The sequence below is a fragment of the Ranitomeya imitator genome, chromosome 7, assembly GCF_032444005.1.
Source record: "Ranitomeya imitator isolate aRanImi1 chromosome 7, aRanImi1.pri, whole genome shotgun sequence".
Taxonomy (NCBI): domain Eukaryota; kingdom Metazoa; phylum Chordata; class Amphibia; order Anura; family Dendrobatidae; genus Ranitomeya; species Ranitomeya imitator.
Window position 1 is genome coordinate 199,978,495 of NC_091288.1, and position 18,654 is coordinate 199,997,148.

Sequence of the window (18,654 nt, forward strand, 5' to 3'; positions counted from 1 at the left end):
TTCACGCAGCCCACATAGGAAGCTCCTAAACTGGAGGCACCCTGGAGTTGGCTAACTCGACCGCCCCACGACGGGGCAAGCATAGGCGTCTCAGTGAAGTTGACACAACCCGGAAACAGCTGACGGTGCTGAAACCAGGCTTGGCACGAGGGAGTACCTGTGACAAAAACACTGCCGAGAACCAGCTGGCGGTGCTGGAACCCAGATGCGTTGCCCCAGTGTGCAAGAGCCAATGGCACGACCGAGGACCAGCTGACGGTGCTGGAACCCGGTTACTAAGCTGTAGGTGCCCGCGCTTAAAAGCACTACCAAGGACCGCCTAACGTTGGCGGAACTCGGCTACCCAGGAGGAGGCACCTAAGCCAAAGGCTCGGCCCGGAACCAGCTGACGGTGCTGGAACCAGGTGGTGGACCCCAAGGCCCACAGGAGAGGAGAGAACAGCTAGGCCGCGAGGCAGCCGCAGTTACCGAACCCCAACAGTCCTACAGGGGGAGCTGGGCCTACTGGCACTACAGAACCAGCCTTGACTACCAGTTCACGCAGCCCACATAGGAAGCTCCTAAACTGGAGGCACCCTGGAGTTGGCTAACTCGACCGCCCCACGACGGGGCAAGCATAGGCGTCTCAGTGAAGTTGACACAACCCGGAAACAGCTGACGGTGCTGAAACCAGGCTTGGCACGAGGGAGTACCTGTGACAAAAACACTGCCGAGAACCAGCTGGCGGTGCTGGAACCCAGATGCGTTGCCCCAGTGTGCAAGAGCCAATGGCACGACCGAGGACCAGCTGACGGTGCTGGAACCCGGTTACTAAGCTGTAGGTGCCCGCGCTTAAAAGCACTACCAAGGACCGCCTAACGTTGGCGGAACTCGGCTACCCAGGAGGAGGCACCTAAGCCAAAGGCTCGGCCCGGAACCAGCTGACGGTGCTGGAACCAGGTGGTGGACCCCAAGGCCCACAGGAGAGGAGAGAACAGCTAGGCCGCGAGGCAGCCGCAGTTACCGAACCCCAACAGTCCTACAGGGGGAGCTGGGCCTACTGGCACTACAGAACCAGCCTTGACTACCAGTTCACGCAGCCCACATAGGAAGCTCCTAAACTGGAGGCACCCTGGAGTTGGCTAACTCGACCGCCCCACGACGGGGCAAGCATAGGCGTCTCAGTGAAGTTGACACAACCCGGAAACAGCTGACGGTGCTGAAACCAGGCTTGGCACGAGGGAGTACCTGTGACAAAAACACTGCCGAGAACCAGCTGGCGGTGCTGGAACCCAGATGCGTTGCCCCAGTGTGCAAGAGCCAATGGCACGACCGAGGACCAGCTGACGGTGCTGGAACCCGGTTACTAAGCTGTAGGTGCCCGCGCTTAAAAGCACTACCAAGGACCGCCTAACGTTGGCGGAACTCGGCTACCCAGGAGGAGGCACCTAAGCCAAAGGCTCGGCCCGGAACCAGCTGACGGTGCTGGAACCAGGTGGTGGACCCCAAGGCCCACAGGAGAGGAGAGAACAGCTAGGCCGCGAGGCAGCCGCAGTTACCGAACCCCAACAGTCCTACAGGGGGAGCTGGGCCTACTGGCACTACAGAACCAGCCTTGACTACCAGTTCACGCAGCCCACATAGGAAGCTCCTAAACTGGAGGCACCCTGGAGTTGGCTAACTCGACCGCCCCACGACGGGGCAAGCATAGGCGTCTCAGTGAAGTTGACACAACCCGGAAACAGCTGACGGTGCTGAAACCAGGCTTGGCACGAGGGAGTACCTGTGACAAAAACACTGCCGAGAACCAGCTGGCGGTGCTGGAACCCAGATGCGTTGCCCCAGTGTGCAAGAGCCAATGGCACGACCGAGGACCAGCTGACGGTGCTGGAACCCGGTTACTAAGCTGTAGGTGCCCGCGCTTAAAAGCACTACCAAGGACCGCCTAACGTTGGCGGAACTCGGCTACCCAGGAGGAGGCACCTAAGCCAAAGGCTCGGCCCGGAACCAGCTGACGGTGCTGGAACCAGGTGGTGGACCCCAAGGCCCACAGGAGAGGAGAGAACAGCTAGGCCGCGAGGCAGCCGCAGTTACCGAACCCCAACAGTCCTACAGGGGGAGCTGGGCCTACTGGCACTACAGAACCAGCCTTGACTACCAGTTCACGCAGCCCACATAGGAAGCTCCTAAACTGGAGGCACCCTGGAGTTGGCTAACTCGACCGCCCCACGACGGGGCAAGCATAGGCGTCTCAGTGAAGTTGACACAACCCGGAAACAGCTGACGGTGCTGAAACCAGGCTTGGCACGAGGGAGTACCTGTGACAAGAACACTGCCGAGAACCAGCTGGCGGTGCTGGAACCCGGATGCGTTGCCCCAGTGTGCAAGAGCCAATGGCACGACCGAGGACCAGCTGACGGTGCTGGAACCCGGTTACTAAGCTGTAGGTGCCCGCGCTTAAAAGCACTACCAAGGACCGCCTGGCGTTGGCGGAACTCGGCTACCCAGGAGGAGGCACCTAAGCCAAAGGCTCGGCCCGGAACCAGCTGACGGTGCTGGAACCAGGTGGTGGACCCCAAGGCCCACAGGAGAGGAGAGAACAGCTAGGCCGCGAGGCAGCCGCAGTTACCGAACCCCAACAGTCCTACAGGGGGAGCTGGGCCTACTGGCACTACAGAACCAGCCTTGACTACCAGTTCACGCAGCCCACATAGGAAGCTCCTAAACTGGAGGCACCCTGGAGTTGGCTAACTCGACCGCCCCACGACGGGGCAAGCATAGGCGTCTCAGTGAAGTTGACACAACCCGGAAACAGCTGACGGTGCTGAAACCAGGCTTGGCACGAGGGAGTACCTGTGACAAGAACACTGCCGAGAACCAGCTGGCGGTGCTGGAACCCGGATGCGTTGCCCCAGTGTGCAAGAGCCAATGGCACGACCGAGGACCAGCTGACGGTGCTGGAACCCGGTTACTAAGCTGTAGGTGCCCGCGCTTAAAAGCACTACCAAGGACCGCCTGGCGTTGGCGGAACTCGGCTACCCAGGAGGAGGCACCTAAGCCAAAGGCTCGGCCCGGAACCAGCTGACGGTGCTGGAACCAGGTGGTGGACCCCAAGGCCCACAGGAGAGGAGAGAACAGCTAGGCCGCGAGGCAGCCGCAGTTACCGAACCCCAACAGTCCTACAGGGGGAGCTGGGCCTACTGGCACTACAGAACCAGCCTTGACTACCAGTTCACGCAGCCCACATAGGAAGCTCCTAAACTGGAGGCACCCTGGAGTTGGCTAACTCGACCGCCCCACGACGGGGCAAGCATAGGCGTCTCAGTGAAGTTGACACAACCCGGAAACAGCTGACGGTGCTGAAACCAGGCTTGGCACGAGGGAGTACCTGTGACAAAAACACTGCCGAGAACCAGCTGGCGGTGCTGGAACCCAGATGCGTTGCCCCAGTGTGCAAGAGCCAATGGCACGACCGAGGACCAGCTGACGGTGCTGGAACCCGGTTACTAAGCTGTAGGTGCCCGCGCTTAAAAGCACTACCAAGGACCGCCTAACGTTGGCGGAACTCGGCTACCCAGGAGGAGGCACCTAAGCCAAAGGCTCGGCCCGGAACCAGCTGACGGTGCTGGAACCAGGTGGTGGACCCCAAGGCCCACAGGAGAGGAGAGAACAGCTAGGCCGCGAGGCAGCCGCAGTTACCGAACCCCAACAGTCCTACAGGGGGAGCTGGGCCTACTGGCACTACAGAACCAGCCTTGACTACCAGTTCACGCAGCCCACATAGGAAGCTCCTAAACTGGAGGCACCCTGGAGTTGGCTAACTCGACCGCCCCACGACGGGGCAAGCATAGGCGTCTCAGTGAAGTTGACACAACCCGGAAACAGCTGACGGTGCTGAAACCAGGCTTGGCACGAGGGAGTACCTGTGACAAGAACACTGCCGAGAACCAGCTGGCGGTGCTGGAACCCGGATGCGTTGCCTTGCCTATTAAAGATTGTCTTCCTAGAGCCCCAACTAGCGGTGTTGGAGCAAAGGGTAAGCAGGGGGAGATGAGTGTAGGCCGAAGCCTGCACTGGAGGCAGCTTTGTGTCTGCGTTGCGTTTGCAGGACACTTTGCCGGCTACACACTGGGGGAACAGCTGGCGTTGCTGAACCCCACTAACACAATGGCGTGTGTTTTTATCTGTGCAGCTAGCACTTGCGGGCAAAAACTTGCGATGTTAGAGCCCGTGTTGAAGCAGGAGGAGGAGGAGAGGAGCAGAGTGTAGGCCGAAGCCTAGTTGAACCAATTTCAAAGGAAACCTTTAACCCCCCCCTCAGGTGTTACAAAGTACAAGAGACACACCTTGTGCAGTATTAATGCTGCACAAGTGAAAGGTTGCTCTATTAATTTGTCTACTTGCACACGCTGAATGAAAGACATACACAATTTACCCCATTCTACAGTCAAACTGTAGTGGATGCGTGACTTGGTTTTTTGATGAGACGCAGCACAGGTGTCCAAAATAACGCCTTGGTGCTTGGCGCAGCTTCCTGAGCGTTGTTATTTGCTGTACAGGAGTCTGCGCTCTTGTGTTATCCCTTGGCAATGCCCTGTTAGCGCTGCCCATCTTATGACCTCATTTCATGTTGGCCGGTGCGGTTAACGATGGCCATAAATCCCAGACCCACAGTGTCTTTTCATAAAGCCACACTGCGGTGCTGGGATTCGTGGCCTTGAGCAGTAAATATTTTGGCCGCTCACACACGTCCTTACACCTGCTTCAGACTGGGCGGCCTCTGCTGATCCCTTCTCGCATGCCGCGGCCATGAGGCTGCACAGTCTGAAGAAGGCGGAAGGAGATGAGTTAAGACAGGCGAAGATATGCACTGCTCGTGCCCATCAATCACACCCTCGCAGTCAAAATAATTAAGACAACGAGGAGCATTTTATTCAGGCAGGGCGGACGAACAGGCGCAAGTAGCCAACCAATGATGTCAGAAGACGGGAAGCGCTACCAAGGGGGGTGCTGCGTATCATTAGAAAGGAAAGTCACACCTCAGGGACAGTGGAATGGTCTCAAAGAGACACATTTTGTACGTGTTGAGTTCCACGTGGGCAAGGAGAAAACGTCAGCCACCTTGTACAAATGCAGCAGTACTGCTGTACAAGGTGGCTGTTATACATAGAAACACCTGGGGGTGGTGGCCAGGCTCCCTTCAATTTCAGTTCATGTGCCTGCGTGGCGTTTGCAGGTCACGTTGCAAGCTGCACAGCAGGGGAACAGCTGGCGGTGCTGAACCCCACTAACACATTGGCTGGTGTTTTTCTCTGTGCAGCTAGCATGTCCGGGCAGAAACTGGCGTTGTTTGAGCCCAGGGTCAGCAGGAGGAGGAGAGGAGCAAAGTGTAGGCCGAAGCCTGCACTGGTGGCAGCTTTTGTTCTGTTGTGCCAGCGTGGCTTGTGCTGGACACGTTGCCGACTACACAGCAGGGGAACAGCTGGCGGTGCTGAACCCCACTAACACATTGGCTGGTGTTTTTCTCTGTGCAGCTAGCATTTCCGGGCAAAAACTAGCGGTGTTTGAGCCCAGGGTCAGCAGGAGGAGTAGAGGAGCAGAGTGTTGGCCAAAGCCTAGTTGAACCAATTTCAAAGGTTACCTTTAACCCCCCCTCAGGTGTTGCAAGGTACAAGAGCCACACCTTGAACAGCATTATTGATGCACAAGTCAAAGGTTGCTCTATTTAATTTTGCTCCTTGCACACGCTGAATTAAACACGTACACTATTTAGCCCATTATACTGTCAAACAGTAGTGGAGGCGTGACTACTAGTCTTTTTAAGGAGACGCAGCACAGGTGTCAAAATTTGCACCTAGGTACTGGGCGCAGATTCCTGAGCGTTGTTATTTGCTGTACAGGAGTCTGCGCTCTTGTGTTATCCCTTGGCAATACCCTGTTAGTGCAGGCCGTCTCATGACCTCATTTCATGTTGGCCGGTGCGGTTAACGATGGCCATAAATCCCAGACCCACAGTGGCTTTTCCTAAAGTCACACTGCGGTGCTGGGATTCGTGGCCTTGTGCAGTAAATATGTTCGCCGCTCACACATGTCCTTACACCTGCTTCAGACTGGGCGGCCTCAGCTGATCCCTTATCGCATGCCGCGGCCATGAGGCCGCACAGTCAGAAGAAGGCGGAAGGAGGGGAGTGAAAACAGGGGAACATATGCACTGCTCGTGCCCATCAATCACACCCTCGCAGTCAAAATATATGAGACAACGGGGGGCGTTGTGTCGGGCAGGGGGGACGCACAGGCACAGCCAGCCAACCAATGATGTCAGGAGACGGGCAGCGCTAACAATGGGGGTGCTACGTGTCATTAAAAAGGAAAGTCACACCTCAGGGACATTGTAATGGTCTGTAATGAGACACATTTTGTACTTGTTGAGTTCCACGTGTGCAAGGAGAAAAAGTCAGGCACCTTGTACAAATGCAGCAGTACTGCTGTACAAGGTGGCTGTTATACATAGAAACACCTGGGGGGGTGGGGGGCAGGCTCCCTTCAATTTCAGTTCATGTGCCTGCGTGGCGTTTGCAGGTCACGTTGCAAGCTACACAGCAGGGGAACAGCTGGCGTTGCTGAACCCCACTGACACATTGACTGGTGTTTTTCTCTGTGCACATTGCATGTCCGGGCAAAAACTAGCGGTGTTAGAGCCCAGGGTCAGCAGGAGGAGGAGGAGAGGAGCAAAGTGTAGGCCGAAGCCTGCACTGGTGGCAGCTTTTGGTCGGTTGTGCCAGCGTGGCTTGTGCTGGACACGATGCCGGCTACACAGCGGGGGAACAGCTGGCGGTGCTGAACCCCACTAACACATTGGCTGGTGTTTTTCTCTGTGCAGCTAGCATGTCCGGGCAGAAACTGGCGTTGTTTGAGCCCAGGGTCAGCAGGAGGAGGAGAGGAGCAAAGTGTAGGCCGAAGCCTGCACTGGTGGCAGCTTTTGTTCTGTTGTGCCAGCGTGGCTTGTGCTGGACACGTTGCCGACTACACAGCAGGGGAACAGCTGGCGGTGCTGAACCCCACTAACACATTGGCTGGTGTTTTTCTCTGTGCAGCTAGCATTTCCGGGCAAAAACTAGCGGTGTTTGAGCCCAGGGTCAGCAGGAGGAGTAGAGGAGCAGAGTGTAGGCCGAAGCCTAGTTGAACCAATTTCAAAGGTTACCTTTAACCCCCCCCTCAGGTGTTGCAAGGTACAAGAGCCACACCTTGAACAGCATTAATGATGCACAAGTCAAAGGTTGCTCTATTTAATTTTGCTCCTTGCACACGCTGAATTAAACACGTACACTATTTAGCCCATTATACTGTCAAACAGTTGTGGAGGCGTGACTTGTCTTTTTAACGAGACGCAGCACAGGTGTCAAAATTTGCACCTAGGTACTGGGCGCAGATTCCTGAGCGTTGTTATTTGCTGTACAGGAGTCTGCGCTCTTGTGTTATCCCTTGGCAATACCCTGTTAGTGCAGGCCGTCTCATGACCTCATTTCATGTTGGCCGGTGCGGTTAACGATGGCCATAAATCCCAGACCCACAGTGGCTTTTCCTAAAGTCACACTGCGGTGCTGGGATTCGTGGCCTTGTGCAGTAAATATGTTCGCCGCTCACACATGTCCTTACACCTGCTTCAGACTGGGCGGCCTCAGCTGATCCCTTATCGCATGCCGCGGCCATGAGGCCGCACAGTCAGAAGAAGGCGGAAGGAGGGGAGTGAAGACAGGGGAACATATGCACTGCTCGTGCCCATCAATCACACCCTCGCAGTCAAAATATATGAGACAACGGGGGGCGTTGTGTCGGGCAGGGGGGACGCACAGGCACAGCCAGCCAACCAATGATGTCAGGAGACGGGCAGCGCTAACAATGGGGGTGCTGCGTGTCATTAAAAAGGAAAGTCACACCTCAGGGACATTGTAATGGTCTGTAATGAGACACATTTTGTACTTGTTGAGTTCCACGTGTGCAAGGAGAAAAAGTCAGCCACCTTGTACAAATGCAGCAGTACTGCTGTACAAGGTGGCTGTTATACATAGAAACACCTGGGGGGGTGGGGGGCAGGCTCCCTTCAATTTCAGTTCATGTGCCTGCGTGGCGTTTGCAGGTCACGTTGCAAGCTACACAGCAGGGGAACAGCTGGCGTTGCTGAACCCCACTGACACATTGACTGGTGTTTTTCTCTGTGCACATTGCATGTCCGGGCAAAAACTAGCGGTGTTAGAGCCCAGGGTCAGCAGGAGGAGGAGGAGAGGAGCAAAGTGTAGGCCGAAGCCTGCACTGGTGGCAGCTTTTGGTCGGTTGTGCCAGCGTGGCTTGTGCTGGACACGATGCCGGCTACACAGCGGGGGAACAGCTGGCGGTGCTGAACCCCACTAACACATTGGCTGGTGTTTTTCTCTGTGCAGCTAGCATGTCCGGGCAGAAACTGGCGTTGTTTGAGCCCAGGGTCAGCAGGAGGAGGAGAGGAGCAAAGTGTAGGCCGAAGCCTGCACTGGTGGCAGCTTTTGTTCTGTTGTGCCAGCGTGGCTTGTGCTGGACACGTTGCCGACTACACAGCAGGGGAACAGCTGGCGGTGCTGAACCCCACTAACACATTGGCTGGTGTTTTTCTCTGTGCAGCTAGCATTTCCGGGCAAAAACTAGCGGTGTTTGAGCCCAGGGTCAGCAGGAGGAGTAGAGGAGCAGAGTGTAGGCCGAAGCCTAGTTGAACCAATTTCAAAGGTTACCTTTAACCCCCCCCTCAGGTGTTGCAAGGTACAAGAGCCACACCTTGAACAGCATTAATGATGCACAAGTCAAAGGTTGCTCTATTTAATTTTGCTCCTTGCACACGCTGAATTAAACACGTACACTATTTAGCCCATTATACTGTCAAACAGTTGTGGAGGCGTGACTTGTCTTTTTAACGAGACGCAGCACAGGTGTCAAAATTTGCACCTAGGTACTGGGCGCAGATTCCTGAGCGTTGTTATTTGCTGTACAGGAGTCTGCGCTATTGTGATCCCTTGGCCATGCGCTGTGAGCGCTTCCTGTCTTCTGACCTCATTTCATGTCGGCCGTTGCGGTTAGCGATGGACATGAATCCCAGACCCACAGTGTGTTTTTAAAAAATCACACTGCGGTGCTGGGATTTGTGCCCTGGTGCACTAAATATGTTTGCCGCTCACACATGTCCTTACACCTGCTTCAGACTGGGCGGCCTCATCTGATCCCTTATCGCCTGCCGCGGCCATGAGGACACCCAGTCTGAAGAAGGCGGAAGGAGATGAGTGAACACAGGCAAACATATGCACTGCACATGCCCATCAATCACACCCTCGCTGTCCAAAAAAATAAGACACCGAGGGCCGTTGTTTCGAGCAGGGGAGATGCACAGGCGCAGCCAGCTAACCAATGATGTCAAAAGACGGGAAGCGCTAACAAGGGTGGTGCTGCGTGTCATTACAAAGGAAAGTCACACCTCAGGGACATTGTAATGGTCTCTAATGAGACACATTTTGTACGTGTTGAGTTCCACGTGGGCAAGGAGAAAAAGTCAGCCACCTCGTACAAATGCAGCAGTACTGCTGTACAAGGTGGCTGATATACATAGAAACACCTGTGGGTGGGGGGCAGGCTCCCTTCAATTTCAGTTCATGTGCCTGCGTGGCGTTTGCAGGTCACGTTGCAAGCTACACAGCAGGGGAACAGCTGGCGTTGCTGAACCCCACTGACACATTGACTGGTGTTTTTCTCTGTGCACATTGCATGTCCGGGCAAAAACTAGCGGTGTTAGAGCCCAGGGTCAGCAGGAGGAGGAGGAGAGGAGCAAAGTGTAGGCCGAAGCCTGCACTGGTGGCAGCTTTTGGTCGGTTGTGCCAGCGTGGCTTGTGCTGGACACGATGCCGGCTACACAGCGGGGGAACAGCTGGCGGTGCTGAACCCCACTAACACATTGGCTGGTGTTTTTCTCTGTGCAGCTAGCATGTCCGGGCAGAAACTGGCGTTGTTTGAGCCCAGGGTCAGCAGGAGGAGGAGAGGAGCAAAGTGTAGGCCGAAGCCTGCACTGGTGGCAGCTTTTGTTCTGTTGTGCCAGCGTGGCTTGTGCTGGACACGTTGCCGACTACACAGCAGGGGAACAGCTGGCGGTGCTGAACCCCACTAACACATTGGCTGGTGTTTTTCTCTGTGCAGCTAGCATTTCCGGGCAAAAACTAGCGGTGTTTGAGCCCAGGGTCAGCAGGAGGAGTAGAGGAGCAGAGTGTAGGCCGAAGCCTAGTTGAACCAATTTCAAAGGTTACCTTTAACCCCCCCCTCAGGTGTTGCAAGGTACAAGAGCCACACCTTGAACAGCATTAATGATGCACAAGTCAAAGGTTGCTCTATTTAATTTTGCTCCTTGCACACGCTGAATTAAACACGTACACTATTTAGCCCATTATACTGTCAAACAGTTGTGGAGGCGTGACTTGTCTTTTTAACGAGACGCAGCACAGGTGTCAAAATTTGCACCTAGGTACTGGGCGCAGATTCCTGAGCGTTGTTATTTGCTGTACAGGAGTCTGCGCTATTGTGATCCCTTGGCCATGCGCTGTGAGCGCTTCCTGTCTTCTGACCTCATTTCATGTCGGCCGTTGCGGTTAGCGATGGACATGAATCCCAGACCCACAGTGTGTTTTTAAAAAATCACACTGCGGTGCTGGGATTTGTGCCCTGGTGCACTAAATATGTTTGCCGCTCACACATGTCCTTACACCTGCTTCAGACTGGGCGGCCTCATCTGATCCCTTATCGCCTGCCGCGGCCATGAGGACACCCAGTCTGAAGAAGGCGGAAGGAGATGAGTGAACACAGGCAAACATATGCACTGCACATGCCCATCAATCACACCCTCGCTGTCCAAAAAAATAAGACACCGAGGGCCGTTGTTTCGAGCAGGGGAGATGCACAGGCGCAGCCAGCTAACCAATGATGTCAAAAGACGGGAAGCGCTAACAAGGGTGGTGCTGCGTGTCATTACAAAGGAAAGTCACACCTCAGGGACATTGTAATGGTCTCTAATGAGACACATTTTGTACGTGTTGAGTTCCACGTGGGCAAGGAGAAAAAGTCAGCCACCTCGTACAAATGCAGCAGTACTGCTGTACAAGGTGGCTGATATACATAGAAACACCTGTGGGTGGGGGGCAGGCTCCCTTCAATTTCAGTTCATGTGCCTGCGTGGCGTTTGCAGGTCACGTTGCAAGCTACACAGCAGGGGAACAGCTGGCGTTGCTGAACCCCACTGACACATTGACTGGTGTTTTTCTCTGTGCACATTGCATGTCCGGGCAAAAACTAGCGGTGTTAGAGCCCAGGGTCAGCAGGAGGAGGAGGAGAGGAGCAAAGTGTAGGCCGAAGCCTGCACTGGTGGCAGCTTTTGGTCGGTTGTGCCAGCGTGGCTTGTGCTGGACACGATGCCGACTACACAGCAGGGGAACAGCTGGCGGTGCTGAACCCCACTAACACATTGGCTGGTGTTTTTCTCTGTGCAGCTAGCATTTCCGGGCAAAAACTAGCGGTGTTTGAGCCCAGGGTCAGCAGGAGGAGTAGAGGAGCAGAGTGTAGGCCGAAGCCTAGTTGAACCAATTTCAAAGGTTACCTTTAACCCCCCCCTCAGGTGTTGCAAGGTACAAGAGCCACACCTTGTGCAGCATTAATGCTGCACAAGTAAAAGGTTGCTCTATTTGTTTTGCTCCTTGCACACGCTGACTAAAACACGTACACTATTTAGCCCATTATACTGTCAAACAGTTGTGGAGGCGTGACTTGTCTTTTTAACGAGACGCAGCACAGGTGTAAAAATTTGCACCTAGGTACTGGGCGCAGATTCCTGAGCGTTGTTATTTGCTGTACAGGAGTCTGCGCTATTGTGATCCCTTGGCCATGCGCTGTGAGCGCTTCCTGTCTTCTGACCTCATTTCATGTCGGCCGTTGCGGTTAGCGATGGACATGAATCCCAGACCCACAGTGTGTTTTCAAAAAATCACACTGCGTGGCTGGGATTCGTGGCCTTGTGCAGTAAATAGGATTGCCGCTTACACATGTCCTTACACCTGCTCCAGACTGGGCGGCCTCAGCTGATCCCTTATCGCCTACCACGGCCAGGAGGCCGCACAGTCTGAAGAAGGCGGAAGGAGATGAGTTAAGACAGGCGAACATATGCACTGCTCGTGCCCATAAACCACACCCTCGCTGACAAAATAAATATGACAACGAGGGGCGTTGTTTCTAGCAGGGCGGATGCACAGGCGCAGCCAGCTAACCATGATGACAAAAGACGGGAAACGCTACCAAGGGGGGTGCTGCGTATCATTACAAAGGAAAGTCACACCTCAGGGACAGTGGAATGGTCTCAATGAGACACATTTTGTACGTGTTGAGTTCCACGTGGGCAAGGAGAAAAAGTCAGCCACCTTGTACAAATGCAGCAGTACTGCTGTACTAGGTGGCTGTTATACATAGAAACACCTGGGGGGGTGGGGCCAGGTTCCCTTTAATTTCAGTTCATGTGCCTGCGTGGCGTTTGCAGGTCACGTTGCCGGCTACACAGCAGGGGAACAGCTGGCGTTGCTGAACCCCACTAACACATTGGCTGGTGTTTTTCTCTGTGCAGCTAGCACTTCCGGGCAAAAACTAGCGGTGTTTGAGCCCAGGGTCAGCAGGAGGAGGAGAGGAGCAGAGTGTAGGCCGAAGCCTGCACTGGTGGCAGCTTTTGTTCTGTTGTGCCAGCGTGGCTTGTGCTGGACACGTTGCCGACTACACAGCAGGGGAACAGCTGGCGGTGCTGAACCCCACTGACACATCACCTAGTCTTTTTTTCTGTGTAGACAACACTTCCAGGTGGCAACTGACAGTGTTGAAACCCAGGGAATCAAAGAGGAGCAGAGTGTAGGCCGAAGCCTGCAGTGGAGCAAGTTGAAAGGGAACCTTTAACCCCCCCCCCCCAGGCATTTGTTGCTGAAAGAGCCATCTTGTACAGCAGTAATACTGCACATGGAAAATGGTGGCTCCGAAAATTATGCTCCTTGCAAACGCTGAAGTACACACTCATATAATGTGTCCCCTCACACCGTCAAACCATCCCGGAAGTGGGACTTTCCTTTGTAATGTGACACAGCACAGCCGTCATTCCAACCCCCTTGGTGCCGGGCACCACCTCCTCAACGTTGTTTGGTTCTGTCACGGAGCCCGCACTGTAATGTTATCCCTTGGCCATGCACAGTTAGCGGTGCCCGTCTTCTGACATCATGTAGGTGTCAGGCTGGCAGTGCCTGTGCGTCCAAGCTGCCCGAGATCCAACCTTGCAGTGTCATCTAATGTAGTCCCACTGCGGGCCAGGGATCCATGGGCATGCGCAGTGCATATCATCGCCTCTCACTCACCTCCTTCCTGCTTCTTCAGACTGTGCGGCGTCACGGCCGTGGCATGCTATTAGGGATCAGCTGACGCCGCCTAGTCTGAAGAAGCGTGAAGAAGGGGAGTGAGAGGCTAGTATATGCACTGCGCATGGCCATGGATACCAGGCCCACTGTGGGATCACATTAGACGACACTGCGAGGTGTGATTTCGGGCAGCGTGGACGCACAGGCGCAGCCAGGACGACAACAAATGATGTCAGAGGACGGGCAGCGCAAACTGTGAATGGCCAAGGGATAACATAACAGCGCAGGGTCCATGACGGAATCAAACAACGCTAAGGAGGCAGCGCACGGTGCCAAGGGGGTAGCAATGACGGCTGTGCTGCGTCACATTACAAAGGAAAGTCCCACCTCCGGGACGGTTGGACGGTGTGAGGGGACACATTACATGAGTGTGTAGTTCAGCGTTTGCAAGGAGCATAATTTCAAGAGCGACCTTTCCCTTGTGCAGTATTAGTGCTGCACATGGTGGCTCTTTCAGTAACAAACGCCTAGGGGGGGGGGGGGACAGGTCCCCTTACATTTTAGTTGTGCCAGCGTGGCGGTCGCATGACACGTTGCCGGATACACAGCTGGGGATCAGCTGACGTTACTGAACCCCAATAACAGAGGAGCGACTGTTGACTGTGCACACAGCACTTCCAGGCACCAACTGGCGGTGTTAGAGCCCAGGGACAGCAGGAGGAGCAGATTGGAGGTATTGCCGCACACACAGCTGGGGATCAGCTGACGTTACTGAACCCCAATAACAGAGGAGCGACTGTTGACTGTGCACACAGCACTTCCAGGCACCAACTGGCGGTGTTAGAGCCCAGGGACAGCAGGAGGAGCAGAGGAACAGAGTGTAGGCCGAAGCCTGATTGGAGCAAGTTGAAAGGAAACCTTTAACCCCCCCCCCCAAGACGTTTGTAGCTGAAAGAGCCATGTTGTGCAGCACTAAGGATGCAAAAGGAAAAGGTTGCTCTTTTAATTATGCTCCTTGCAAACACCGAAGTAAACACTAAAAATGTGTCCCTTTATACCGTTAAACCGTTCCGGAGGTGCGAATTTCCTTCGTAATGGGACACAGCACAGCTGTCATTCCTATCCCCTTGATGCCGTGCGCTGCCTCCTCAGCGTTGTTTTAAGCTGCCACGGAGCCTGCGCTGTTCTGTTAGCCCTTGGCCATGCCCAATTAGCGCTGCCTGTCTTCTGACATAATTTGGTGTCAGGCTGTCAGTGCCTGTGCGTCCACGCTGCTCCAGATCCCACCTCGCAGTCTCATCTAACGTAATCCCACTGCGGGCCTTGGAACCATGGGCATGCACAGTGCATAACCTCTACTCTCACTCCCCTCCTTCCCTCTTCTTCAGACTGTGCGGTGTCACGGCCGTGGCATGCTAGGGATCAGCTGACGGCGCACAGTCTAAAGAAGGCGGAGGGAAATGAGCGAGAGCCCGAGGGGAAGATATGCACTGCGCATGCCCATGGATCCCAGGCCCGCAGTGTGACTCAATCAGAAGACACTGCGAGGCGGGATCTCGGGCACCGCGGCCGCACAGGCGCAGCCAGCCTGACACCAAATTATGTCAGAAGACAGGCAGCACAAATAGGGCATGCCCAAGGGATAACAGAACAGCGCAGGCTCCGTGACAGCTTAAAACAACGCTGAGGAGGCAGCGCATGGCACCAAGGGGGTAGGAATGACGGCTGTGCTGCGTCACATTACGAAGGAAAGTCCCAGCTCCGGGACGGTATAACGGTATCAGTGAACACATTTTATAAGTGTTAAGTTCTGCGTGTGCAAAGAGCTAAAAAAAAAGAGCTACCTTTTCCTTGTGCAGCATTACTGCTGCACAAGATGGCTCTTTCAGTAACAAACGACGGGGGGGGGGGGGGGGGACAGGTTCCCTTACATTTAGGTTGTTGTGCCAGCGTGGCGGTCGCAGGACACATTGCCGGCTACACAGCTGGGGATCAGCTGACGTTACTGAAACCCAATAACACTGGGTCGTATGTTTTTACTGTGCAGCCTGCACTTCTGAGCCGCAACTGGCGGTGTTGGAGCCCAGGAATAGCAGTTCAGGTGGTAGAAAGATGAACACAGCAGGAGACCTGGATGACACCCAATTACTTAATCAGGCAGAGGAGTGGCAAATTCCTGCGAGATCCAGGCCTGGTTCATTTTCAGGAAAGTAAGCCGGTCAACGTTATCGGAGGATAGTCGCATGCGACGGTCTGTTAGTACACCACCTGCGGCACTAAAGACACGTTCCGATAAGACACTAGCCGCAGGGCAAGCCAGCACCTCCAATGCATACTGGCTTAGCTCTGGCCATGTATCCAGCTTAGAGACCCAAAACTTGAACGGGGAAGAGCCGTCTGGGAGTACAGTAAGAGGGCAAGCCATGTAGTCTGTCACCATCTGACGGAACCGTTGCCTCCTGCTGACTGGAGCCGCCGGTGATGGTGTAGACATTTGGGGCGGGCACACAAAAGTGTGCCAGAGTTGTGCCATACTGGGCTTGCCTTGGGCAGAGGCACTGCTTCTGCTCCCTCTTTGGGCAGAGCCTCCCCCACTGCCTCGACGCACTGAGCTGCTTTGTAAAGCACTAGCAGCACTCCTCTCAGTTGGACAGGAGAAGATGATGGAATTCACCAGTGTGTCGTGGTACTCCCGCAATTTACGCTCCCGGGTCAACGCAGGGATGAGGTTTTGGACGTTGTCCCGGTAGCGAGGATCGAGGAGGGTGAACACCCAATAATCAGGCATGTTGAGAATGTGGTCGATGCGGCGGTCGTTTCTCAGGCACTGCAGCATGAAATCCACCATGTGCTGCAGAGTGCCAACCGGCCCAGAAACGCTGTCCCCTGCTTGAGACATGATCTCTGCCCGCTCGTCATCACCCCACCCTCGCTGTACACACTGACCACTGGACAATTGTGTCGCTCCCTCCTCTGGACGGAGCTCTTCCTCCTCCATTGACTCCTCCTCATCCTCCTCACAAATTGGCCCCTGCGTACCCCTTTGTGAGGAACCACGTGGCGCTGACTCTCCAGAAGCTGATGGAAAAGGTGACTCCTCATCCTCCACCTCTTCCACCACATCATCCCTTAACCCTTGCAAAGTTTGCTGAAGCAGGCAGATAAGGGGGACAGTCATGCTGACTAGTGCATCATCTGCACTTGCCATCCGCGTGGAATAATCAAAAGGACGCAAAACCTGGCAGACGTCCTTCATAGTGGCCCACTCTGTGGTTGTGAAGTCTGATCGGCGCTGACTGCGACTTCTTTGCGCCTGATGCAGCTGGTACTCCATAACTGCTTGCTGCTGCTCACACAACCGCTCCAACATATGTAACGTGGAATTCCACCGGGTAGGTAGGTCACATATGATGCGGTGTTCCGGAAGGCGGAATCGGCGCTGCAGAGCAGCAATGCGGGATCTGGCCAAGCTGGAACGCCGCAAGTGAGCACACTCTAGGCGGACCTTGTGCAGCAGGGCATCAAGATCCGGATAGTCCCTCAGAAAACTCTGCACAACCAAATTGAGCACATGTGCCAGACATGGGATGTGAGTGAGGTTGCCAAGGGCCAAAGCTGCCACCAGATTTCGGCCATTGTCACACACTACCATGCCTGGCTGGAGATTCGCTGGCAGTAACCACACATCGCTCTCCTGCTTTATGGCATTCCAGAGCTCCTGCGCTGTGTGGCTTCGATGCCCCAATGAAACTAGTTTCAAGACGGCCTGCTGACGTTTGGCCACGGCTGTGCTCATGTCGGTCATAGGTAAACGTTCACGGCTCCATGTGGGGGTGGACTGTGACGGATCCTGCAGAGAGGAATCAGAGGAACTGGTGTAAGAGGAGGAGTCGATGCGTACAGACTGGATTCCTGCAATCCTTGGAGTGGGCAGGACACGTCCTGCGCCACTCGCACGATCTGTACCTGGCTCAACAACATTAACCCAATGGGCAGTGAGGGAAACATATCGCCCCTGTCCATGCTGACTGGTCCACGCATCGGTGGTGAGGTGGACCTTGCTACTGACGGCGTTCAGTAGCGCATGTTTTATGTTTGCCTCAACATGCCTGTGCAGGGCAGGGACAGCCTGCCTGCTGAAGTAAAAGCGGCTGGGCACCTTGTACTGTGGGACTGCCAATGCCATCAAGTCACGGAAGCTGTCAGTCTCCACCAGCCTGAACGAGAGCATTTCCAGGGACAACAGTTTGGCAATGCCTGCATTCAGAGCCTGTGCTCGGGGGTGGTTGGCCGAGAATGCCCGCCTTTTCTCCCATGCCTGTACTACCGATGGCTGTAGAGTAGACTGGGAGTGTGAGGATGACTGGGAAGGTGGTGCTGTGGGTGGAATTACACAAGGTCTCTGGGAGGAAGCCAAACCAGCTGTGCGTGAGCTGGAGGAAGAGGCAACACGAGCTGAAGAGGTGGTAGCTGCCGCTGTTGGTTGGCCTACATCTTCAGTGTGTTTCTGTAACTCCACCGCGTGCCTGGTCCGCACATGTTTCCACATATTTGTGGTATTGAGGTTGCTGACATTTTTCCCTCTTTTTACTTTATGATGACACAGCTTGCATTTGACAAAACAAATGTCATCTGCAACTGTGTCAAAAAAGGACCAGGCACTGCAAGTCTTGGGAGCGCCCTTTTTGGCTTTGGAAAGAGACAGGCTCCTAACGGGTGCCAAAGTGGAGGCTACAGGCTCCGCAGTCTTCCCCCTCCCTCTCCCTCTTTGGCCCGTAAGAGGAAGCTCTTCCTCTGAGCTGCTCCCACCACCTTCCTGTTCCTCACGCCACGATGGGTCAAGGACCTCATCATCTCCACTACCCTCTGCCACCAACTGCTCCTCCTGGGTAGTCTCAGCAGCACAGTACGCACGAGAAAGCGGCACCTGAGTTTCATCATCAGATGCGTACTGCGCTGTGGTCACCGGAGGCACTGGCCCACCTGCCTCTTCAGAGTCAGAGAGACAAAGCTTTTGGGCATCACTGCACACTGCCTCTTCTTCCATTTCTCCAATGCTGCTTGGCTGGCCCCCTGTTTCCAAGCCAAGAGATTCAGAGAACAGAAGTAGAGACGGCTCCTGTCCTGGGCTCTCTGACTGCCTGGCCAATTTGGCAGGTGGTGAAGAGACAGATGGCTGCTCTCCAGTGCTCTGTGCCTGAGAGGATGTGGCACTAACTGAAGTCGATGCCGAGGCGTT